Source organism: Chrysochloris asiatica, unplaced genomic scaffold (assembly GCF_000296735.1).
Source record: "Chrysochloris asiatica unplaced genomic scaffold, ChrAsi1.0 scaffold00134, whole genome shotgun sequence".
Taxonomy (NCBI): Eukaryota; Metazoa; Chordata; class Mammalia; order Afrosoricida; family Chrysochloridae; genus Chrysochloris; species Chrysochloris asiatica.
Genome location: NW_006408652.1, coordinates 732,624 through 757,078, shown reverse-complemented (window position 1 = coordinate 757,078; position 24,455 = coordinate 732,624). Strand labels below are relative to the sequence as shown.

Genomic DNA, 24,455 nt, shown 5'->3' with positions numbered 1-24,455 from the left:
AATCATCAGTTCAAATCTACCAGTTGCTCCGTGGGAGAAAAACCAGGCTTTCTGCTCCCATAAAGAGTGACAGTCTCAGAAACCCTATACAGGATCACTATGGGTAGGAACCGACTCCATAGCACACCAGCACCATAGGGTCACTGTGAATCAGAACCCACTCGCCAGCACATTGTTGATGTTAAGGGTCGTTGAGTAGGTTCTGACTCATAGCGACCCTGTATAGGGTTTCCGCAGAGTGGCTGGTGAGTTTCAACTGGCAACCTTGTGGTTCAAACCGACCTTGGAGTCTAGTGCTTATCCTTCAGTGCCACACTAGGACTGACAACAACAATGAAAAGGTAAGTGGTTTGGACCCACCCAGTGGCACCATGGAAGAAAGGCCTGGCAATCACCTTCCATCGAGGTCACAGCCAAGGGGCAGGAATTCACTGGTTAGAGGGTTGTTGTTATGTGCCGTGGAGTCAGAGCCAACCCATGGCAACCCTGTACAGGGTTTCCAAGGCTGTAAATCTTTAAGAGAGCAGAAAGCCGCCTCTTTCTCCCATGGAGCGGCTGGTAGTTTCGAATACTGGCATTAAGGTTTGCAGCCCGATTCGTAACCACTAAGCTACCAGAGCTCTTTAATTCACTGGTTAGAGGGTTGTTTTTAAGTGTCTTTGAGTCAGTTCTGACTCAGACTGACCCTGTATAGAGTTTCTGAGGAGCAGCTTGTTGTTGTTGTTGTTGTCAGGTGCCATTGAGTCGGAACCAACTCATAGCGACCCCATGCACAGCAGAACAAAACAATGTCCAATCCTGGGCCAATCCCACCACCGCTGCCACACTTGATGGCATCAGTGAGTAGCAGCTAGTGGGTTTGAATCGCTGACCTTGTGTTTAGCTATCCAGTATTTATCGGATGCATCCACCACACCAGGACTCCAGCTTGAGGGTAGATGTGTTACCATGAATGACAAAGAAGCCAATATACAATAAGAGGGAGGTTAGCAGAATGATGAAAGCAGGGGAAACACTGCAAGGAGTTAAAGGCAATAGAGGTAAATACTGTTATATATACAATCCTCCAATAACTGGTATCTATAGGTAGATACATGGACAGATACACAGTCTGAACAGGCATGGGAAGGAGAGTGGGAGTATACCCACAAATATATAAAAGTCTGACAGAGGATATATGCTCCAAACATAATTATGAATGTTATATAGCATACAGGGGTAAAATTATGAAAACTACTTTGTTGCTGTTGCTGTTGTTGTTAGGTGCTGCTGAGTCTGTTCCAACTTATAGCAACTCTGTGCACAACAGAAACTGTCCAGTCCAGCACCATGCTAACAATTGTTGTTACATTTGAGCCCATTGCTGCTGCCACTGTCTCAATCCATCTCATGGGGGGAGAGGTCTTCCTCTTTTTTGCTGACCCTCCACTTTACTAATCATGATTTCCTTCTCTAGGGACTGTTCCCTCTTGATAACATGTCTGAAGAATGAGCGATTAAGAAACATACATCAAGGCAATGATTTGCTGGCCCTGGGGGTTCATGACCACAGTCTCAAGAAGTACCATGGTCAACAGTCTTATCGTACGCAAAGATGCTGTTCTATATCCCACTTTGGTGAGTAGAGACGAGAATTTTAACGGCCAATTAATCAGTCAAACTATTAGTTTCTCCTTGTCCAGAGGATAAAAGAGTGATGAAAATTAAAGATGCTTGGAGACAATTAGTCCAATGGACTCACGGACATGTGACCATCTGTCACCATGACTGAGACCAAAAGAACTAGATGGCGATGAGCTACCACTGCCAATTGCTCTGAATGACATCCTATTAGACAGTCCTGGAGAGAGCAGGAGAAAATGTGGAACAAAACTCAATATCATAAAGAAGACCAGACTTACTGATCTGAAAGAGACTCATGGAACCCCGAGACAATGGCCCTTGATCACCCTTCAGCTCTGAACTGAACTTACCCTGTGGTTCAATTTTCAGGCAAGCAATAGGTGTATAAAGGGGGACAACAACACCAATAATATATACTCGCCATAGAACGGTTACTCATTCAAGACCAAAAGGACAACATTTACTTAAAGACAAAATTCAGAAGCGTTGGTAAAGAAGGAAGAATGGAAACAATAGTTGATGGTGGACCTGAGCAAGATGAAATCCTTAACAGCTTCAATCTTTTCTCCATTTATCTTGTTGTTTATTGGTCCAGTGGTGAGGGGTGGTTTTTTCCCATTACACTGAGGTGGAACCCATACCAAAAGCTGGGGTCTTTGATCTTCGTTAGTAAGTACATTAAGTCCTCTTCATTTTCAGCAAGCAAATAACTTTCAATAAGCAAGTAAAGGAATACACAGAGTCAGTATATCAAAAAGAAATGGTTGTTGTTCAACCATCTCAGGAAGTAGCATATAATCAAGAGCCAATGGGACTGAAGAACGAAATCCAAAGTGCACTGTAGGCATTGGCAAAGAAAAAGGCTCTGGAAATTAATGGAACACAAATAGAAATTTTTCAACAAACTGATGTAGCACTTGAGGTATTCACTCATCTCTGCCAAGAAATTTGGAAGACAGCTACTTGGCCAACTTATTGGAAGAGATCCATATTTGTGCTCATTCCAAAGAGAGGTCACCCAATGGAATGTGGAAATCATTGGACTATATCATTAATATCGCATACAAGTATAATTTTGCTTAAGATAATTAAAAAGTGGCTGCAACAATACTTTGGCAGGAAACTGCCAGTTCAAGCAGGATTCAGATGAGGATGTGGAACAAGGGATATCATTGCTGACGTCAAATGGATCTTGGCTGAAAGCAGAGAATACCAGAAAGGTTTTTATCTGTGAATTACTGGCTACACAAAGGCTTTTCATTGTGTGGATCATGACAAGTTATGGACAACATTACAGAGAATGAGCATTCCAGAACATTTAATTGTGCTCATGAGGAATCTGTACATAGACCCATAGACAGTTGTTCAAAAAGAACAAGGAAATACTGAATGGTTTAAAATAAGGAAAGGTGTATTCCAGGCTTGTATTATTTCACCATATTTATTCAATCTGTATGCTGAGCAAATAATCCAAGAAGATGGATTCTAGGAAGAAGAATGTGACGTCAGGATTGGAGAAAGACTCATTAATAACCTGAGATATGCAGATGATACAACCTTGCTTGCTGAAAGTGAAGATGATTTAAAATGCTGATGAAGATCAAAGACCATAGCCTGTGGTATGGGTTGCACCTCAATATGTATAAGAAAACAAAAAATAACATCAAGATAAATGGAGAAAAGATTGAAGTTGTCAAGAATTTCATTTTGCTCAGATCAACCATCAATGGTCAAAAAACAGCACTCAAGAAATCAAAGGATGTATTGCAGTAGGCAAATCTGCTCCACAAGACCTCTTTAAATTATTCAAGAGCAAAGATGTCAGTTTAAGGATTAAAGTGTGCCTGACTCAAGACATGGTATTTTCAATAGCCTCATATGCCTGTGAAAGTTGGACAATGAATAAGGAAGACTGTGAAAGAATTGGTGCATTTCAGTTATGGGGTTGGAGGAGAATATAAAAAGTACCATGGATTGCCAAAAGAACAAACAAATCTGTGTTGGAAGAAGTACAGTCAGAATGTTCCTTAGAAGTCAGGATGCTAAGACCTCGTCTCTCATACTTTGGGCATATTATCAGGAAGGACCAGTCATGGAGAAGGAGATCATGCTTGGTAAAGTGGAGGGCCATCAAAAAAACAAAAAAACCACCACCACCACCACCCCAATGAGTTGGATTAACATAGTGGCAGCAGCACTGGGCTTAAGCATAGCAACGGTTGTCAGATTGGCACAGGACTGGGCAGTGTTTTGTTCTGTTGTACACAGTGTCACTATGAGTTAATACTGACTTGATTGCACCTAAGAACAACAACATAGTTACATATATCCTATATAATGCTGGTGAAAAATCAGTCTGCCTTTTATTATGATCCAGCACCAGCAATTTATAACAATGCCAGTGATAAAGTACTCTTCTTAGAAAAATAGTTTTCTGGCCAAAGTTCTACACCATTGCTGCAGGATATGATTGTGTTTTAATAATGTATATATAAACTGCATTTTTATTACCCATTATTCAATAAGGAGTCCTGGTGTGGTGCTGTAGGATAAGTATTGGAACACAAGGTCTTTTTGAATCACAAGGTTGGCTATTCAAACTCACCAGCTGCGCCTTGGAATACAGGGTCCCTGTGAGTTGGAACCAACTCGACGGCACTTAATAACATTCTTCAATAAACATAGTATTGTATGAGGACGTGAATTTGGAGAATTCCCTGTTCATTTCACGAACAAGTAACACTTTGGGGTGATTCAAGACCTTTCCGACCCATCTCCTGTCTCTAACTCATGTGACACTACGTATTTTGGGGGGTATAAAAAGTAGATGTGAAATAATACCAGTACAGTGATTGTACAGACAAGAAACAGACTTTGGATTAGTTCAATATTGCCATTTTATGTGACTAACTGGAGTATTTATTTGGGTGGAAACTTTGCAACAGTAAAATAAAGTGTTAAGTGAGAGATGTGATTTTTTGTTTGGTAAGTATATATTTTAGATCATACATGTAGCATCTCTATTGTGTTTTTATCATTTCATTGTGACTTGAGTGACAGTTTACACAGAGGATCATCAGTTTTACATACACTTGGTTTCACATCAATTATTGCAATCTGCTCAGTGTGACATCACTTATCTATTCTTCCTTCTTTTCCAACCCCTCTGAGTTTTGTCCTTAAGTAAATGCTGCCCTTTGGATTTCAAATAGCTACTATTCTATGGTGTATGTACAGCACCGGTGGCGTTGTCGCCCCTATAGGGTGAGTTCAGTTCCAGACATGAATCTGGAGGACATTATGCTGATTCAATTTAGTCAATCACAAAATGACATACATTGCATGAGACCACTATTGTAAAAACTCAAGAAAAGGTTTTCATGGACTAGAAGGGCCAGGGAGGGGCAGGAAGGGAGAGAGGGCGGTCCACGCTGGCAAGCTAAGGTCAGGGGCAGGCCCAAGACAAAGTGCCTTAAGCCTGGCTTCTCCTGCTTACACTGGCTTCTCCACCTTATACTGGGTCTGCCGAGAGGGCTACTCTGCTGTGTCGAGATGCTGATCATGCGAGGTACATGGATAAATGTAATGAATCGTGGGGATGACACGCCCCTTCACTGTGATATTGTACAGACGCTGTTGCAGTACAAGGCTGACATCAATGCAGTGGATGAGCACGGAAATATACCCCTTCACGATGCTTGCTTTTGGGGCTAAGACCAGATGGCAGAGGACCTGGTAGGTAACGGAGCCCTTGTCAGCATCTGTAACAAGTATGGAAAGATGCCTGTGGACAAAGCCCAGGCACCCTTGACAGAGCTTCTCTGAGAGCGGGCAGAGAAGATGGGTCAGAATCTCAACCGAATTCCGTCCAACGACACATTCCGGAAGGGCACCACATGCACTTGCCCCTGAAATGGGACCCTGAACAAACACTCTGGCATTGACTCCAAACAGCTCAACCTCTTGGCGAAGCTCAACAAGAATCATTCTGAAGAGCTATGGAAGGGCCGCTGACAGAGGAATGACATTGTGGTGAAGGTGCTGTAAGTTCCTAACTAGAGTACAAGGAAGAGCAGGGACTTCAATGAGGAGTGTCCCTTGCTCAGGATCTTGTCACATCCCAATGTATTCCCAGTGCTAGGGGCCTGCCAGTCTCCACCTGCTCCTCATCCTCCCCCCACCCCCCATCACACACTGGATGTACTACATGAAGGCACTAACTTCGTTGTGGACCAGAGCCAGGCTGTAAAGTTTGCATTGGACACACATTAGAACCCCTCATCCCACAACATGCACTCAATAGCCGTAGTGTAATGATTGATGAGGACATGACTTCCGGAATAAGCATGACTGATGTCAAGCTCTCCTTCCAGTGCCCCAGGTGTATGTATGCACCTGCCTGGGTGGCCCCTAAAGCTCTGCAGAAGAAGCCTGAAGATACAAACAGACGCTCAGCAGACATGTGGAGTTTTGTTGTGCTTGTATGGGAACTGGTGACATGGGACGTACTCTTTGCTGACCTCTCCAACATGGAGATTGGCATGAAGGTGGCACTGGAAGGCCTCCGGCCTACCATCCCACCAGGCATTTCTCCCCATGTGTGGTATGAAGATATGCATGAACGAAGACCCTGCTGAACAGCCCAAGTTTCACATGTTTGTGCCTATCCTGCAGAAGACACAGGATAAGTAGGGCTGAAAAGTCCCTGCCTAAACGCCAGAGAGCAGCAGGCCTCTGGGTGCCTCCCCTATCTCCAGTCATGGTACTACCCAGCCATGGACATCCCTTGTCCCCATCCCTACCACTGTGGCCCCAAAAGGGGCTGGGCTTAAAGCTTTGCCATTTATCATACTGGGATCAGTCCCACCTGTCACAATAATGTTTATTATGAAAAAAGAAAGAAGAAAGAAAGAGAAAGAAAGGAAGGAAGGAAGGAAGGAAGGAAGGAAGGAAGGAAGGAAGGAAGGAAGGAAGGAAGGAAGGAAGGAAGGAAGAAAGAAAGAAAAGAAAAGAAAGAAAACCTTTTAAAAGTTTTCATGTTAAAAGAGACATTCTTTGATGGTTACCGGGGTGGAATGAAAGGAGAGTAATTCACTGGCAAGACAATAGCAACATGTTGACTTGGTGGTGGGGAGGGCAATATACAAGAAGAGGGAGGTTGGTAAATGAATGATGAAGACAGGTACACAAGGAGTGAAGGGGTTTGAGATAAATAGTGTTATGTATACAATCTTGGAACAACAGTGTGATTCAGGTAGATGCATGGACACAGGCTAAACGGGTATGGGAGGAAGAGTGAGAGTATACCCACAACTAAGGGTTTGAAAGAAAATATTTGTCCAAGAGTATTTACCATTCCTGCAAACACAACTATGAATATGATGGAGCATACAGTGGGCAAAGAGATGAAAACGTCTTAGAAATTATCAAACATCTTAAGAGAATGAGTTGTTGGGCCTAAAGTCTCAGGACCATACTCTCAGGTGACACCATGGTTAATTGGCACAACATAGTCCCCAAAGACAGTGTTCTACATCCTATTTTGGGGAGTAGCATCTGGAATCTTAAAAGCCCCTGATGGATCATATGGTGCAAATATGGGTCTCTCCGTGTGTGGAAGAAGAGCGATGAGAACTGAAGTTGCCTGGAATTAATGAGTCCAGTGGACTAATGGACCATGTGACCATCAGTGTCCACAACTGTGAGACCAGAAGAACTAGATGGTGCCCAGATACCTCTAGCAACTGCTCTGAAAGGGATCACATTAGATGGTCCCAGATAAAGTGGGAGAAAATTTGGGACAGTATTCAAAATTATACACAAAAAGCAGGATCAGGCTTACTGGTCAGAAGAGACTTGAAGAAACTGAGGCTATGACCCTCAACCACCCATCAGGTCTGGAATGGAATTTACCTTCATCACCCAATTTTCAGTCAAACAAATTGATAGGCATATAGAGGGGATGACAAAACAAGCAAGGTATGCGCATTCCAAATCAAAAGGGCTTCTTAGGAGTTTTTAAGATCCCAGCTAGTACTCAGTCAAGTAGGTTGTAGAACATTGTCTTTGTGGACTATGTTAGACCAATTAACTATGTTGTCCCCCAAGGGTATGGTCCTGAGCCCCTAGGCCCAGCCACTCATTACCTCAAGGTGTTTGTTTATATCTAAGAAGTTTTCATATTCTTGTCCTCTGTACGCTCCACCACATACATGGATATATTTGAAGCAAAGGTAAATAAATACCCATGTATAAAGAAAATGATTATATTTATTTGTGCATCATAATGATTCTAAATAACTTTTTTCACATAAAGGAAGGGATGTTAAAAATGATAGGTTTATCCAGTCAGGCTGCATTTCTCAGAGCTCAACATTCTTCTGCAGAAGGCATGACACTTAACACAGTCCACAAAGACAATGTTCGACATCCTACTTTGGTGAGTAGGAACTGGGGTCTTAAAAGCTTGTGAATAGCCATCTAAGATGCCACTATTGGTCTCTCCCCATCCGGAGCAAAGAAGAACAAAGAAAATAAAAGTCTCAAAGAAACAATTAATCCAAAGGACTAATGGACCATGTGAATCCCAGCCTCCACTAGATAGCCTCCAGCTACTACTACCTAGCATTTAGATCAGGATTACAATATAAAGTCCTCAACAGAGAGGGAGAAAAAGAAAGAAGAAGAACATATTTAAACATAAAAAACAGCAGAGACACTGGTCTGATAGAAACTATTGGAACCCCGAGACTGTGACCCTTAGACTCCCTTCATAGCCTGAAACTGAAACCACCCCTAGGGATCAACTTTCAGTCACACCATAGACACATCTCTAAAGTGAATAATAACACCGAAGAGGAATGTACTCGTCAGTGCAATCAACCATACAAGACTGAAAGGGCATCACTGACCCAGAAACAAAGTCTAGAAGACAGAGAGAGTCATGAAAGAAGGACAAATGGAAATGAGGAATCCAGGGAGGAAACAGAGAGTCATGAAACAAAATGTGTGTGAATAATTGAATGGAAAACTAATCTGCTCTATTAACTTTCACCCAAACCGCAATAAAAGGCTAATTAGTTTATTCAAAAATAAACCAAAGTCAGTGCACTGCCTAATCTTTCTACTTATAGAAAGACCCCTGTTGTAATGAGAGACAAAGCTGGCTCCTAAGTTTCAAATAGGAGTCTCTGGGTGATGAAATTGGTGAACATGCTCACTACTAACAAAAAGGTTAGTAGTAAAAACCCATCCAAAGGTGCCTCCGAAGAAAGGCCTGGAAATCTACTTCCAAAAAATCAGCCGCCGAAAACCCTAGGGAGCACAGTTTTAGTCAGCCACACATGGGGTCACAACTCCACAGTAATTGGTCAGGTTTCAGATAGATGTATTTCTGATTGGTGCTTCCGACTCGTAGCAACACTATATAAAAATGGAGCAAAATACTGCCTGGTCCCACACCATTCTTACAATCAAGGATAGGTTGGAGGCCACGGTTGCTGCCACTGTGTCATTCCATGTCCTTAATGATCTTCCTTTTATTCTTCACCATCTACCAAGCATGATGTCCTTCTCCAGGGATGCATTCATTTCTGATTATGGTACAGGTACAGGAATTTTGTTGGGATTCTGATGGTGATGGTGGTGGTGGTTACAGATTGAAACACTACTATACTCACGATGATTATGCTTGAGCTCATTGTTGCTACCACTTCTGAAGGTTAGCATTTGTTTTCATTGCTTCTCCTTAGGTCTCTGTCTTTTTCTGTTTGATTTCATTCGTTACTTTTTTTTTTTCGTATTTGCTTCAGAATTTTCTTTGTCATAATGTTAAGTTTTGTCAAGCTGGTTTTGAGTCACAGCAAGGAGTGGGTTTCCAAGGAGCAGTTGGTGGGTTTGAACTGCCAACCTTGCAGTGTTTATCCTACAGCGCCATACAAAAACTCCTTTGCCCTTAGAGAAATAAAACATTGTAGACAAAAAAAAGGTAAGTTTCCCTCAGTATTCTCATTTCCCTCCTTTACTTTAGAAAAGCAACTGGTCATTAAGAGCCCTTTAAAATAATGTTAGTACATAAAGGTTTTCATAAAATACATACTTAATTATACATTGTTATAAACAGAAGTCTAATGTGTGTGTAACCATTATCTCTATTCTCCTCTTGAACACAAGTAATTTAGATCAATTTATCCATCCACTGACTCCCACTTTTCCACCACTTGTTCCTAGTCATCGTCCTCATTATTTTTATCTGGGTTTCAGCTGAACTTGTTGTTTTAGCACAAAACTGAGACATTAGGTTTCATAATCAGTAGCAACTGTTACCTACTTATTTAACCATTTTCTAGGTGTGTCGCTGTTTCTCACATCCAGCTCCTTCCCTTGGTTTAAATGAATCCTTTCTTCTGCTCTTTCTATGGATGTAGCAGTTTTGAGGTTGCCTCCACACAGTCCCCTAGCTACCACATGTCTGCAAATCAGACTGATATCGGCAGTCCAAGGCTCGTATCCAATAGTAAATACTGTGGCTGGCACAAGTTCATTCATTTAGTCTTTGAGGCAGGGTCTTGCTCTAGGTCCTGGTAGTATAGCTGTCTCTGCTTCTTTTTGCCACTAAGACACTAGACCTCTAGGCTGTGATTACATTCTTCCCCAGCTTCTTTGGAAGAGTGAGAAGGTAAGGAGGAGGGTGGGTTTGGATATTTCTGTATCAAGAGCCTAGCAGGGTGCATGCTCTGTTGAATTTCTGGAGATGTGCATCCTACTTATTTGTAAGTCATAATCCAGCTTTTATTTAATAATTTAATTATTGTTGTTAAGTTTGGAACAAAGTGGATAGTTTACGGCTTGGACTATAGAGAGTCATCTTTTCTAGAAGCTGTGTTGGACATCTTGAGGCTCTTTCCTACAGGTCGGCTATGTATATAATAAAAGAATATGGACAGGTGGGAAGGGCTGTGTGAACACAGCTTGTTGGCCTCCTGATCTTCTTAAAGCCAACTGAATTTTACTTTATTTTTCTTCTTCTTCTTCTTTCTTATTCCATGTTGCCTTACTGAGCCTGAGAAGCAGCAAATTCCAAACCTAGAAAGTCAACTGTGCAAACCGAAGTACGTTTGGGTGGGTTTGTACTATTCAAGTGCTTAGTAGACAGTAGAATACTATGTGGATACTATGTGGATGTGCTACAGGCTAATCAAAGTACAAAAAGTTCAACAGTAAAGTCATCTGTATATTACAGTAACTCTGCTCCTCGTCCTTTGTTCTGTCTGAGTGAATGGCACCATCATTCCCCAAAATGCTTAAGTCAGAAACGGAACCTGCTTCAACACTTCTTTCTCAATGTCTATCACCAAGACTTTTTTGCTTCTTTCCTAAAAATCTCGTTAACTAGTCTCTTTATATCTGACAGTGCTTTCCTAGTTTAAGTCATGGCTACGACCCCTCAATAACCCTAAATGCCTACAGCATAAACTCCAAAATTCTCTAACATGGCATATACTTCATGATCTAGACCTTGCCTACTACTGAAACCTTATTTGTGGACGTCCTCCCCACTCCACACCAAATACTCCACCATATATGATATCAAACTTTACTTTGCACTTCTGAAGAAAAAAGCCCCAGACTTAAAAGAGTAGAATGATCGCCTCCTTGAACATTAATGACTGTTGCTGCTTCCAGAGAAAATTGTAATGATAAAAAAAGACCAGGAGGGTAAATAGTTTTGAACTGGTTCTCAAAAACTCATTGAATGTGCCTATGTCTCATCTGCAACCATCTAAAAAATATTGGTCAGATAATACTCCAAAGAAAAGTTTCTCAACCCCATGGTTTCAGTGAAGGTATTTCTTCCCTTTCAAGTATTTTATTGAAAACAAAAACACAACAAGGCAGAAATCGGAAAACATAAGAGAAAAACTTTATACTTTATATACAGGAAGTCTCAAGGGTACGGATAAGATGTGTTCTTAATTGTGTCATAAGAATTTGTAAGGAATTCAAAATAATTAGCCTTATTTATTATTCTTATAAGCTCTGGTATCATAGTGGTTACCAATCGGTCTGCTAATCTCATTGTCAGCAGTTCGAAACTACCAGCTTTTCCGCGGGAGAAAGATGAGGCTTTCTGTTCCCGTAAAGATTTATAGCCTCGGAAACCCTGTACAGGGTCGCTATGAGTCAGAACCGACTCCACGGCACATAACGACACCAGCATTACTCTTATTGGACTTCTGGTGTGGCACTGTGGATCAGCACTAGACTGTGAACCACAAAGTTGGCAGTTCAAACCCAACAACTGTTCCTCGGAAACCCTATACATGGTTGCTATGAGTCAGAACCAATTCAACGGCACTCAACAACAACAATTATTCTTATTGGAGTCCTGGTGTGTCATTGTAGGATTAGCATTGGACTGCTAACCACAAGGGTGGCAATTCAAACTCTATACAGAGTAACTATGAACCAGAACCTACTCGATGGCACTTAACAACAATTATTCTTATAATTATAATACTTATTACACTAATAATTTAGTGCAAGCAAGTACAGCAAATGAAGGTGATTGTATGAAGAATTTGTTTTGAGGTATGTTGGTTCAAAGAGCCCTTTTAGCCCAGTGGTTAAAGCACTTGGTTGCTAACCATATGTCAGCAATTCTAAATCAGCAGCAGTTCTGTGGGTGAAAGACAGGGCAGTCTGGTCTATAAAGATCGCAGCCTTGAGAATCCTATGGGCAGTTCTACTCTGTCCTTATAGGAAGGCAAAGAGTTGGACTCCACTAGAAGACAATGGGTGGAATGGATTTAGGAGTTGGTTCAATCTTTTCAAAACGAGGGCAAATTCATATAACATTAAAAGGGTAAGTAGAAGTTGTTCAGAAGCCCCTAACCCTGGGACTGTCTGTATAAGAGGGATTTACTAGTGCTTGTTTACTTATACCGATATGGTGGAAAACTTGTGAAACTGTTCGCTACAGATTAGCAAACACAAGTAATCCCGTGTTTACTTTTCTTACCGGGTAACCTATCTTTTTCAGTAACTGTAAATTTCAAAAGAGGCTTTGATTACCTATAAAGGGACTGTTGGGTTAGGAAGACAGAGGCCAGCCAATCTAGAATCACAATGTTTGATGATAAGAAAACACAAATAGGCCCATGCTTACTTACTGGATAATCTGACACTGGCCTATTCATCAAAACAATATTACAAGGAGTAATTATCTTTCAGACATTGTTTCTCTACTTAACCAGCTGACTTTAAAAGACTTGTAAAACAATTATAGAAACTTTTATCAAACAAAAATATCAAAATGTGAAGCTATTGTTTCTCAACATATCTTTCATCTAGGTCTATACACCTCTGCAGGTAGATTTCCTTCCCTAAACCTTCCCCAAAAGAATTTTGAGCTCTTCGATTTACACATCAAAGTAGCAGTTTTGACATCCTTGAGGGACTCAAATCTTGTTCATTTACAATGTTCTTTGAGGCTTGAGGAACAAAAAGATGTCTGAAGGGGCCAGGTCAGAGCTATAGGGTAGATGGAGTGAGATTTTCCAGGGAAATTCTCCTAGGACAGCCCTTGTTACCCTTAAAGAATAACAGGTGCATTTACTGATGGAGAAAATTTCTCAGCACAGCTTTCCTAATCTTTTCTTTCCACCAGTTTTCAATTTTCTTTAAACTTCTTCCTAATAAGCTTATGCGCTCATCCTGTGTACTTTGAGAAAAATCTATCAATATAACCTTTTTGGGATCCCAAAAACTGTTGCTGTGACCTCCTGAGCTGACCTCTTTGTCTTGAATTTCACTGGATCAGCAGATTCCCTTAAGCTAGTGTTCTGATTGGACTTTGTTGTTGTTGTTTAAGGCACCCTAAGCTGACTTGGAGTCCTGGTGTGGCGCTATGGGTTAATGCACCAGACTGCAAATCCATTTGAAGTGCAAGGTCAGCGGTTTCAAGCTCACCAGCTGCTCCTCAGAAACCCTATACAGGGTCACTATGGGTCGGAATCGACTCAAAAGCACTTCACAACAACAACAACAACAAGCAGACTAAGCAGCACTCCAAGCAGTCCTGGTGTGGTGCTACAGGTTAACGCGCTGGACTGAAAAGTCAGTTTGAGCCGGAAGGTTGGCAGTTCAAGCTCACCAGCCGCTCCTAGGAAACCTTGTACAGGGGTTGCTATGGGTTGGAACCGACTCTACAGCACACACACACACACACACACAGAACACTAAGACAAGTGTATTACTGAGAGAACTTGTCTGCAGCCATCCACTAATCGCAGAAGCATGTTTAAACATTTTGTTTGGAATACAGCCATGCATGAATGAACTAGCAGATCAGCTGGTTGATTTAAACTGCTGACCTTGCGGTTAGCACCCCAAGCAACAACCACTATGCTACCAAGGGTCCTTGTATCATGTGTATAATATTAAATAAAGATTCACAGTGTTTTCATGTTCACTTGTGGATATTAGATAGTCAGTATGAAACCCTCTACTGTGGTACTGTTAACATAGAAAATCAGGTTCACCTTCAATCATTGTTACTTAAAGCACATTTTTTTAAGAAACCAAGTAATAGTGTATATAGGGATAATAGGAGAAAAGTAGGACTTTAGGGAGAGAAGGAATTCATATATAACTCAACATGCTTTGATAATATATTTTAATTGCCGTTCAATTTTTGTTTTCATGCAGTCAAGAAATACGTTAACAAATAATAATATTCACCTATATCAAGCCACTTATAACATTACAAATACTTGTGATAATTGGAAAACATCTTATTTAATCTTGTTTTTCATAAAACTGTTGTACTAAGACTTGATACAACATTACAGATAATATTTGGAAACATAATACTCCTTGATGTTTCCCAAAGATATTGTTTTATTAAAGCCACTTATTTTTAACCTAAACTCTACCTCTTAAGGAGTCATAGATCTTGTGCTCACAATACACAGCATGTAGCTGAAAAGAACATAATTAGGGGAAAAAACATAATTAGGGAAAGATACACAACACTTGACAAATATACTTTGGGAGTTTGTTTGTTTCCAGTTCCCAAGTCACTATGGAATCCTGTGGTGGATTTGAGTTTCATAAATTTGTTTTGTTTTTGAATTTTTAATAAGATGTAATGCTTGGAGTCCTGGCGTGCCGCTGCACGATAAAACACTGGACGACAAGTTCACTTTGAACCACAAGGTCGGCTATTCAAAGTCACACCAGCCGCTCCTCAGAAACCCTATACAGGGGTGCTATGAGTCAGAACCAACTCAATGGGTCTTAATAATAACACCAATGCTTTAAAATATGCAGTCCTTGTCATTTTAACACCGTGTATTCCTGGAGACCTGGCGCAACACTGCAGGTTAATGTGCTGGACTGCAAGGTCGATTTAAACTGCAAGGACGGTGGTTCAAACTCACCAGCTGCTCCTCAGAAACCCTGTACAGGGTCGCTATGAGTCAGAATTGACTCAATAGCACTTAACAAAAATAATATCCATAGAGATGCTAGGAAATAGAAATGTCTCATCAAGGACAGTGAATAAAATAAGGCATGGTAGTAAAGCTACCTGCCACACACACACACACACACACAAAGTAAACACATGCTAACTCTTCATAACACTGAAGAGGAAAGAGCATGTCCCAAATTGGCTGGGAAGAACAATATGGCTGCAGTTTCAGCCTTGGTTTCAGTGTCAGCTGCTACCTTAGCAAGTTGACTCATCTCCTTTGACCCACATCTATAAGGGAAAATTACTGAAAGGGAAAGTCAAAGTTACTTCACAAGGTACAATGTGAGCAAAGTTCTGCGTGAGAATGGATACTGAAAATTACACTAAGAATGGCATTGGTGCAAAGAGATATGTTAGTGATAAGCACCTCCCTCAATACTGGCTAAACTGTTACTGTTGCTAAGTGCACTCAAATCAGGGCTGTAAATCTTTGGAGGAGCAGAAAGCTTCATCTTTCTCCTGAGGAGCGCCTGGTGAGCTCAAATCACTGACCATGTGGCTTGCAGCCCAGTGATTATCCTACACAACCACCACACTCCCTACTGGATAAGTAGGAAAGAATAAATACATAAGTGGGAAAAAACTGAAGTCAGCCAGACTCATCCTTTCACTAGGTGCTGCATATGTCTCAGAGAATTGAAAGTGGCGTTACTGCCACAGCCAGAAAACATCTTGTTTCTTAGATGAGCAGGTGGGATATGGAGCAAGTGAGCACATGAAGGACACTCTCATTGCTCTTGACGTTAGACAGTTAGTAAATGAGGGGTTCTGAGCTTTGCATCGTACTAAATCTAGAAAAATGCACGTGTGTACACAAGTGAGCTTCAAAGAGTTCAATGCCATTTTCCCATGATATTTTTTATAACGACCTCTTGTGTGTATGGTGTTGTGTATGGTGCTGTTGAGTCTGCTCTGACTCATACTAGCCTTATGTATAATAGAATGAAACATTGCCCAACCTGAGCCATGTTCACAATTGTTATGTTTGAGCCTACTGTATGAGCAATTCCATCTCCTTGAGGGTCTTCCTCTTTTATACTAACCCTCTACTCCAGGGACTGGTCCCTCGTGATAATACATCCAAAGTATGTGAGAAGAACTCTCACCATGTTTGCTGCTACAGAGCATTCTGGCTGCAGTTCTTCCAAGACACATTTGTTGATTCTTCAAGAGTTAGTGTGGTTAGTAAGTGATGTGATGCATAGTTAGCCTCTTTTGGGGTTTCCTCCAAGGAGCAGCTGATGGGTTTGAATCATCAACCTCACAGTTACCAGTCCAGTGCTTATCCTTCAATGCCGCACCAAGAAATGTCCATTGTTGTTGTTGCTAAGTGCTGTTGAGTTGGTTCTGATACATAGTGACACCATATGGCGCATAAGAGGCTTTAAATGTTTATGGGAGCAGAAAATCTCATCTACCAACCCTGTGGTTAGCAGTCCAGGGCTTATAACCAACACCATAATTCAAAGATATCAATTCTTCTTAAATCTTCTGTTCTTCCTTTTTGAGCTTTAATATACTTATGTTGTTGTTGGTAAGTGTTGTCAAGTACGTTCTGACACGTAGCAACCCTATATAGGGTTTCCGTGGAGTTGCTAGTGAATTTGAACCATTGAACTTGTGGTCCAGTGCTTATACTACAGCACCATACCAGGACTCCATATGTATATGTTGTTGTTAAGTGCTGTCAAGTTGGTTGAGATGCGTCTTGACCCTAGAAAGGGTTTCCAAGGAGCAGATGATGGGTATGAGCTGCCAACCTTGTTGTCTGTAGTCCAGTGCCACACTGGGAGTCTACATGCATATGAGGTGACTGAAAATACCACGACTTGGGTCAGGCACACCTTGGTCTTCAGAGTGAAATCTTTGCTTTTAAACACTTTCAAGAGGTAATTTGTAGTAGATTTGACAAATGCAATATGTCCTGTGATTTCTTGACTGTTGCTTCCATGCGTGTTGATTGTGGAGTTAAGCAAAACAAAGTCTTTGACAATTTCAATCTTTTCTCCATTTGCTATGATGTTATTTATTGGTCCAGTTGTAAGGATTTTCATTTTCTTTACATTAAGTCATTTTCACTTTCAACCAGCAAGGTTGCATCCTCTGCATATCACAAGTTGTTAATGATTCTTCCTCCGATCCTGATGCCACGCTCTTCATCATATAATTCAGCTTTTTGGATTATGTGCTTAGTGCACAGATTGAATAAGTATGGTGAAAGGATACAACTCTGACACATATGGCTGATTTTAAATAAGGGATGGGGAACGTCCATTCCACAGACAATATGTTGTTGTTGTTGAGTGTTGCCGAGTTGGTTCAGACCCATAATGACCCTGTATAGGGTTTCTGAGGAGCGGCTGGTGAGCTTGAACCACCAACCTTGCAGTTCAAACAACTTTGCAGTCAAGCACATTAACCCACAGCAACACACCAGGATGCCTTCACAGACACTATAAGGCAACCACAGTTCCAGCCATCACATTGTTGTGGTTGTTAGGTGCCATCGAGTTGGTACCGACTCATAGCACAACAGAATGAAACAATGTCCGATCCTGGGCCAATCTCACATTAGGTGTGAGTTAATGAAGTGTTTGATCAAATAAAACAGGCTAATTTTTAAGTTGTTAATTTTGTATGGCCCATTAATGATGCTATAAATTTTGGTAGAAAATGGTCCCCCACCCCTGTTTTAAACCATTCAGTATCCCCTTTTCCTAATTACTTCCTCTTAGTCCATGTACAGGCTCCTCATAGGCACAATTAATTAAGTATTCCATCCATTCTTCACAGTGTTATTCACAGTTTGTTATGATCCACACAGTCACTAAAGTGCAAGTAAACACCTTTCTGATAGTCTCTGCTTTCAGCCAGTATCCATCTGACATCAGCAATTATATTGCTTGTTCTACATCCTCATCTCAATCCAGTTTGAATTTCTGGCAGCTCCTTGTCACTGTAGCTAATTTTGAATCAACTGCAGCCACGTCTGCAGCTGTATTTAAATTATCTTCAGCAAAATATTCTTTGCATGTGATATTAATGATATTGTTCAATGATTTCCTCATTTCATTGGCTCAAAGAGGTGTTGCTGCTGTTGTCAGGTGCCACTGAGTCCATCGTAATTCATAGTGACACTATGCACAACAGAATGAACCACTGCCCAGTCCTGTGTCACCTTCACAATTGTTATGTTTGAGCCCATTATTGCTGTCACTGTGTCAAACTAGCTCACTGGTGGGGATGGGGTAGGGGGTTACCTTCTTTCACTGACCCTCCACTTTACCAAGCATGATGTCCTTATCAAGAGATCAGTCCCTCTTGGCAACATGCCCAAAGAACAAGAGACAAAATCTCACCATTCTGGCTTTGTTCTTCTGGCAGACTGTGATACTTCAATATTCTTTCCCAACACCATAATTTAAATACATCTATTCTTCTCCAGTCTTCTATATTTCTTCGTCCAAATTGTACATGCATATGAGACCATTGAAAATCCCATGGCTTGGGATAGGTGCACCTTAGTCCTCAAACTGATATTTTTACTCTTTAGCTCTTTAAAGAGTCAAGAAATCAAATGTCTTATTGCATCAATAAGATTTCTTGACTGTTGCTTCCATGAGCATTGATTGTAGATTAAAGTAAAATAAAGTCTTTGACAACTTCAATCATTCTATGATTAAGTATGATATTATTTATTGGTCCAGTTATGAAGGTATTTTTTTTGTTGTTTATTAACACTGAGATACACTCCATACTGAAGACTGTGGTCTTTGATCTTCAATCCTGATGCCATATTCTTCTTCACATAATCTAGCTTCTCAGATTAATTGCTCAACATACCACCCTCTTTCTGTTGGAACAACTGCCCCTTGGTTTACGTATAGTTTCCTCCTGAGCACAATTAAGTGTTCTGGAATACCATTTTTCATAAAGTTACCCATACTTAGTTATGATCCACATAGTCGAATACCTTTACAAAGTCAATAAAGCACAAGTAAATATTTTTCCTATATTCTCTGCTTTCAGTCAAGATCCAACAGGTTTCAGCAGTGATGTTCCTTATTCCATATTCTCTTCTGAATCCAGCTTTGATTTCTGGCAGCTATCTGTCATACTGCTGTAACTGTTTTTAAATTATCCTCAGCAAAATTTACTTGCATGTCATATTACTGTTATTGTTCAATGATGTCCGCATTCTGTTGGGTCACCTTTCTTTGAAATGGGCTCAAATATGGGTTATTTCCAGTCAGTTGGCCAGTTAGTTACCACTGCATCGCTTAGTTGAATCATTTCTATTTCTAATCCATCAATTCCTACAGCTTTGTTTTTCTTCAATACCTTCAGTGCAGTTTGGACTTCTGCAGTATTTTCAGTTCTTGCTCATATGATACCTCTTTAAATATTTGATAATCATCCAGTTCTTTTTGCTACAGTGACTGTGTATTTCTTCCATTGTCTTTGGATGCTTTCTGCATCATTCAATATTTTTTTCCATAGAATCCTTCAGTATTACAAACCAAGGCTAAGATATTTTCTTCAGTTCATTTGACTTGAGATATGCTGAATGTGTTCTTCTCTTTTGGTTTTCTGACTTCAAGTCTTTGCACATTTCATTCTAATACTTGACTTTGCCTTCTCAAGCTGCCCTTTGAAATTTTCTGTTCAGCTCTTTTACTTCTTCATTTCTTCCATTTTTTTGTAACTTTCTATGCTCAAGAGCAAGGTTCAGAGTCTCTTCCGAGATCCATGTTGGTGTTTTTTGTTTGTTTGTTTTAGAGTTGTGCAAAACTACAGTATTTTTTTAAATGGCACACAAATGAATTCAACAGTAGATGCACATGCACACTTCATTCACATCATCAACAAGAGGTACTTTAACACTACAGAACTGAATAAGAATATTAGCTTCAACAGCAGCTAGTAAGCACTAGTCACTTAAGTTACACCAGAATGGGCAAATATTGCCCAAGTAAATTTCTATTGTTAAAGCTGAAACAAGTTTAAGGTGATTCAAATTCAATCAAAGAGATACACATCTTTCAGAACGGGTCCGACTCATAGAGTCCCTGTATAGATTTTCCATAGTCTTGGTGTGGCACTGCAGGATAAACACTGGACTAATAACAATGAGGTTGGCAGTTCAACCCTCCAGCCACTCCTCGGAAACTCTATACAGTGTCCCTATGAGTCTGAACAGAATCCACAGCACTTAACAACAACAAATGGTTTCCAAGGAGCAGCTGGTAGGTTTAAACTGACAACATTGTGGTTAGCAGTCCAGTACTGGTCCGACTGCCCTACACCAGGTCTTGGGTAGATTTGTCAAAGTCAAGATTTCCCAAGCCACACTAAAATGTTTTGATACAAACTCCAAATTGTGTCACCCTTGCAGCAAACAGCCACTTGAAATCTCTGCTCTTTTTTTTTTCTTTTACCCAGCATCCCAACTGTCTTTTTCCATCTGGAATCATCCCCATGTATGCACATTTCAGGGGTTAACTGAACTCAGGAGGGTAATCATTATGCAGATTTGGGGCAACCCTCACTTGGTGTCTATATTTCCAGGATGTCCCTTTTCTATTTCTAACACATGCACCATCTTCTGACACTTTAAGCCAATGCAAAGGTTCCTTGCTTCTTAGCACCCCATTCCTGCCCCCATGAAGATTGATGACTTCCATGGGGAAAACCCAATGATCAGGATCTCACTCAGTGCACATACCTGCTTTCAAAGTTGACTCTCCTCTCATCTCTGTCTACTTTCAATCCTATGTAGTGTCTTCAAATAATTCATGAGGGAGCATTAATAAGTTCTTGTAAAAATTCCATTAGTTTGCAATTTCATTTTTCCATGAACTTTTGAACACATATGTTTTCAATTTGTCCAAAGTTTATGTAAATAGTATATGTTGTAGGGTCATTCTGAAACAAAGTACTCTACCATTACTGAACCAGAACCAAAGACATGTATTTTCCAATTAAAATACTACAAGATTCAGTTTTTGTGTGAAATTTCCATTTGGAAAGCTCCAGTGAACTTTGTTTGATTACCAGTATGTGCAGTATACTATTAGCAATATGAAAATCTTAATAACATATCTAAATTTAGTTGGGCCAGTTAGTTTCAAGAAGTTAATTATATATATACATCAGACAGAATTATTATGAAAATTCCAATAAAAGTTAAATTAAGCATCTGAATTATACATTTAATCATAGTTTTAACCTGCACAAATCTGATTTGCATATATTTCCATTTGAAAAAAATACTTAATAGAAGATGAACACTACAGTTCTGTGTGGTCTCAACTCTATTAGTTATTTCTGCTACTGAAATTGTAATGCATCATTTTATCAAGTTCATTTTTGCTGAACCTGCAGTTTACCCAAAATCTCAATATTTTTCTTTCTTACATCTTCAGTGTTGAAATTCAGGGAGTTCTGTATTTTTCCGTTTGAATGTTGCAATCAGTTAGAAAGGCAGCTGTCGGCCCAACGTGATATATGTTGTCATTTGGTATGGAATTGTAGCTCGTATGAATGATTATCAGGGCTTTTAAGTTCTTGTTATGACTTTATTGGTTTGGAAAAACCCATGTAAATCACTAGCTCTGTTTTTTCTCTATCACATTAAAGCCAGCAGAGCAGCAGCTGCATTCTCCTTTTTTGGAGGAGAAAAACACAAGATCCATAAAACTTAAGGGAAATAATCTTTCCACAGGACCATTAACGTAAACCTGGAACTCACTTCTGTCTACAAAAATTAAACTACAATGTACAGATAATGCACATTTATGTACTCACTACTGTTGCCCAGAGAAAAATTCTTATGTTAGTGGTAAAGTTACACTTGATTCTAAAATTTTCATCACTATCAATAACATCACAAACCAGTTTCTGATTAACATTATTTTTAAAGAGGGGAAATAGGAAGAAATACTCCATTGTCTGTGAGCAAAAACTAAATTGCTTATGTTCTTGGGCAAGCAACTGCTTGAAGAACCTAGGGATTTCTTAAAATAGCAAATAACCACATGCAGAAATGAAAATGGAAAAGGAAATGAATTCAGTGGCTCATCAGAAGTTCTAAACACATGCAGTTTTTGTTTGTTTTTTAATGTTTTATTTTGAATTATGTGATAGTTTACATGGGAAAACATTAGCTTTACATTCATCCTATAGTATATAGTTTCATTGCCATGATTACAGTCCCCTCCATACATCAAACAAGCCTGCCCCCCCCCCCCAGTCATTAGCACACAGACCCTCTCCCTCTCTGGGTCTGAAGTCCCCAGCCGCTCCATCTCTTCATGTCATCATCTCTGCCTCCATCTCTGGCATCACTGCTTCTCTGGGTAGGGTCCCGCTCTCCACTCTTCTCCCTTGATGGTCCCAGGGACCTCTGATCCTAGACTGCAAAGTTAATCACTCCCCTCCTTTTGCTACAAAACGATAACCTTTATATTTCCAATCTTCACAATCAGTCCTGATGACAATTATTCACTATTGTATCACAAGAGACCTATCCACATCTCCCTTCATCAGCCCTGCCCAGACAGTTTGGACACTACTCAGTGGAGATACTACCTTCTTCCATGCACTCTGAATCTAGGTTTCCTCTTGAAAGCTTGTAAGCCAGTCACTTCTTGCCTTTGTAGCCCCCACCCCCATTTTGGGTAGCCAATGTCCAAGTTGCTCATCCCTGTCTACTCTGTGTACAGAGGGGGTGGGAATAATCCTCACTGTAAAGATTTGTTCCCTCTTTTGAACTACTGCATCCATAGGTGTAGGTCGACTTCATCAAATTGTATCAGATTACTCTTTTTCTCCTACTCTTTCTTCTTCTAGTTGAGCTCTGATTATCCAGTCATTGAAGCCAGGTCAAGTGGGTATTATCTGCAAGTGTGGGTGTTCTTATGCATATGCCCTCTCTTCTTATTAGCTGGATGCTTCACGCTCCAGTCTAGTCCTCTGTGGCTATGTGACTGACTCTGGGCTGAAGAGTCCCCAGGTCTTGACACACTGCTGGCCAACCAGATCTTCACCCAGGTTCACAGGAGTCTGTTGAACATTGTAGGGCTAGGCTCACAGCTTTATTGCTATTTTTCCCTCACTTCCCCTTATCAGTAATGAATGTGGTCACCAGTCAGAGTATGTATTCCCATTGAGTCTAAGTCTTGAAAGGGGGTTTTCTCTGAGGGGACCCGACCACTTGCCTTGATGTCTCCTTGGCAAGCAACTTGCTTGTTCTTGTAGTAATCAGTTGGACTGCCATTATTGTTTTGTATTTTTCCTGTCAGTCTTTCTTTCAAGAAGTATCTTCTGTTCTTCTAGCCACTTCGGGCTGGTCTGCTTGTCCTTCCAAGTGGAAATTTCCCACCTTAGAAGATTCTGGATGCAGTTTAGGATTCCACATATGGTCTTACGTAATGCAGAGGCTCTGCAATACAACAACAACAAAAAAAAAAACTAGACTGTATACTCTAGTCTTTAATCACAGAAAAGGGCGAGGAGGGAGAGAAGAAAAAAAAAAAAATCTGTAGTCTAATATGAGTATGACTGTAATAGCCTCTTTCAGCTTCTTGCCTTCAAAGCTGCCTGAGAGATTTCAAGATGGCACTGTTGGTTGTTATGCTATACCTCAGGATTTTATTTGTTTTTCAGCCTGTTTTGTTTTTTAACTCTCTTTCCCTTGCCATTCCCCTTGTTCTGGCTCTTCCATATTAAAAAACAAAACAAAACAAAACACAAAACAGTTCAGTGCTGAGAGTATCTGTGCGCATGCATGGCAGAAGAATGCACCAGTGGTGAGTGAGGGGGGTATCCATTCGCTCAGGCACCTCACCAGAATGGAGGTACACAAACAGTGGCGGGGCCAATTAACATATACCTAAAAACAAAACAAAACAAAACAAAATCAGAACAAAGCAAAACTGACAAAGTATATTGTCCACCTTTGCTCTGAGGTTTGTGCGGTGTTTTTCTATGGTGTGTCTTCTCCCGGTTGGTCTTGCTGTTTGGACTCACACAAGTTGTCAGCTCCCAGCCGCCGAGCTCACAGATTAAAAAGTACATGATTTCTTACTTATGCTACAAGTTCCATTAGCTATAAGCCTTCAAACTGTTTAAATATTCCTGTCTATATGGTTCCTAGTTTTGGAGCTCTGCCCTGAATCTGCTTTGCCTGGTATTCTGTGGTATTGCTGATGGTGAACCATACTGCACCTCCACCCTAGCTCCATCCTGAACTCATATAGTTTGAAAGAACAAGAGGTGAATACCTCTCTCAAAA

General features: G+C 40.5%; 1 pseudogene; it reads left to right on the top strand.

Moving 5' to 3' along the window:
* Positions 1-6,315, top strand: part of LOC102822750 — an 8,819-nt pseudogene extending 2,504 nt beyond the window's left edge.
* The last annotated feature ends 18,140 nt before the right edge of the window (positions 6,316-24,455 follow it).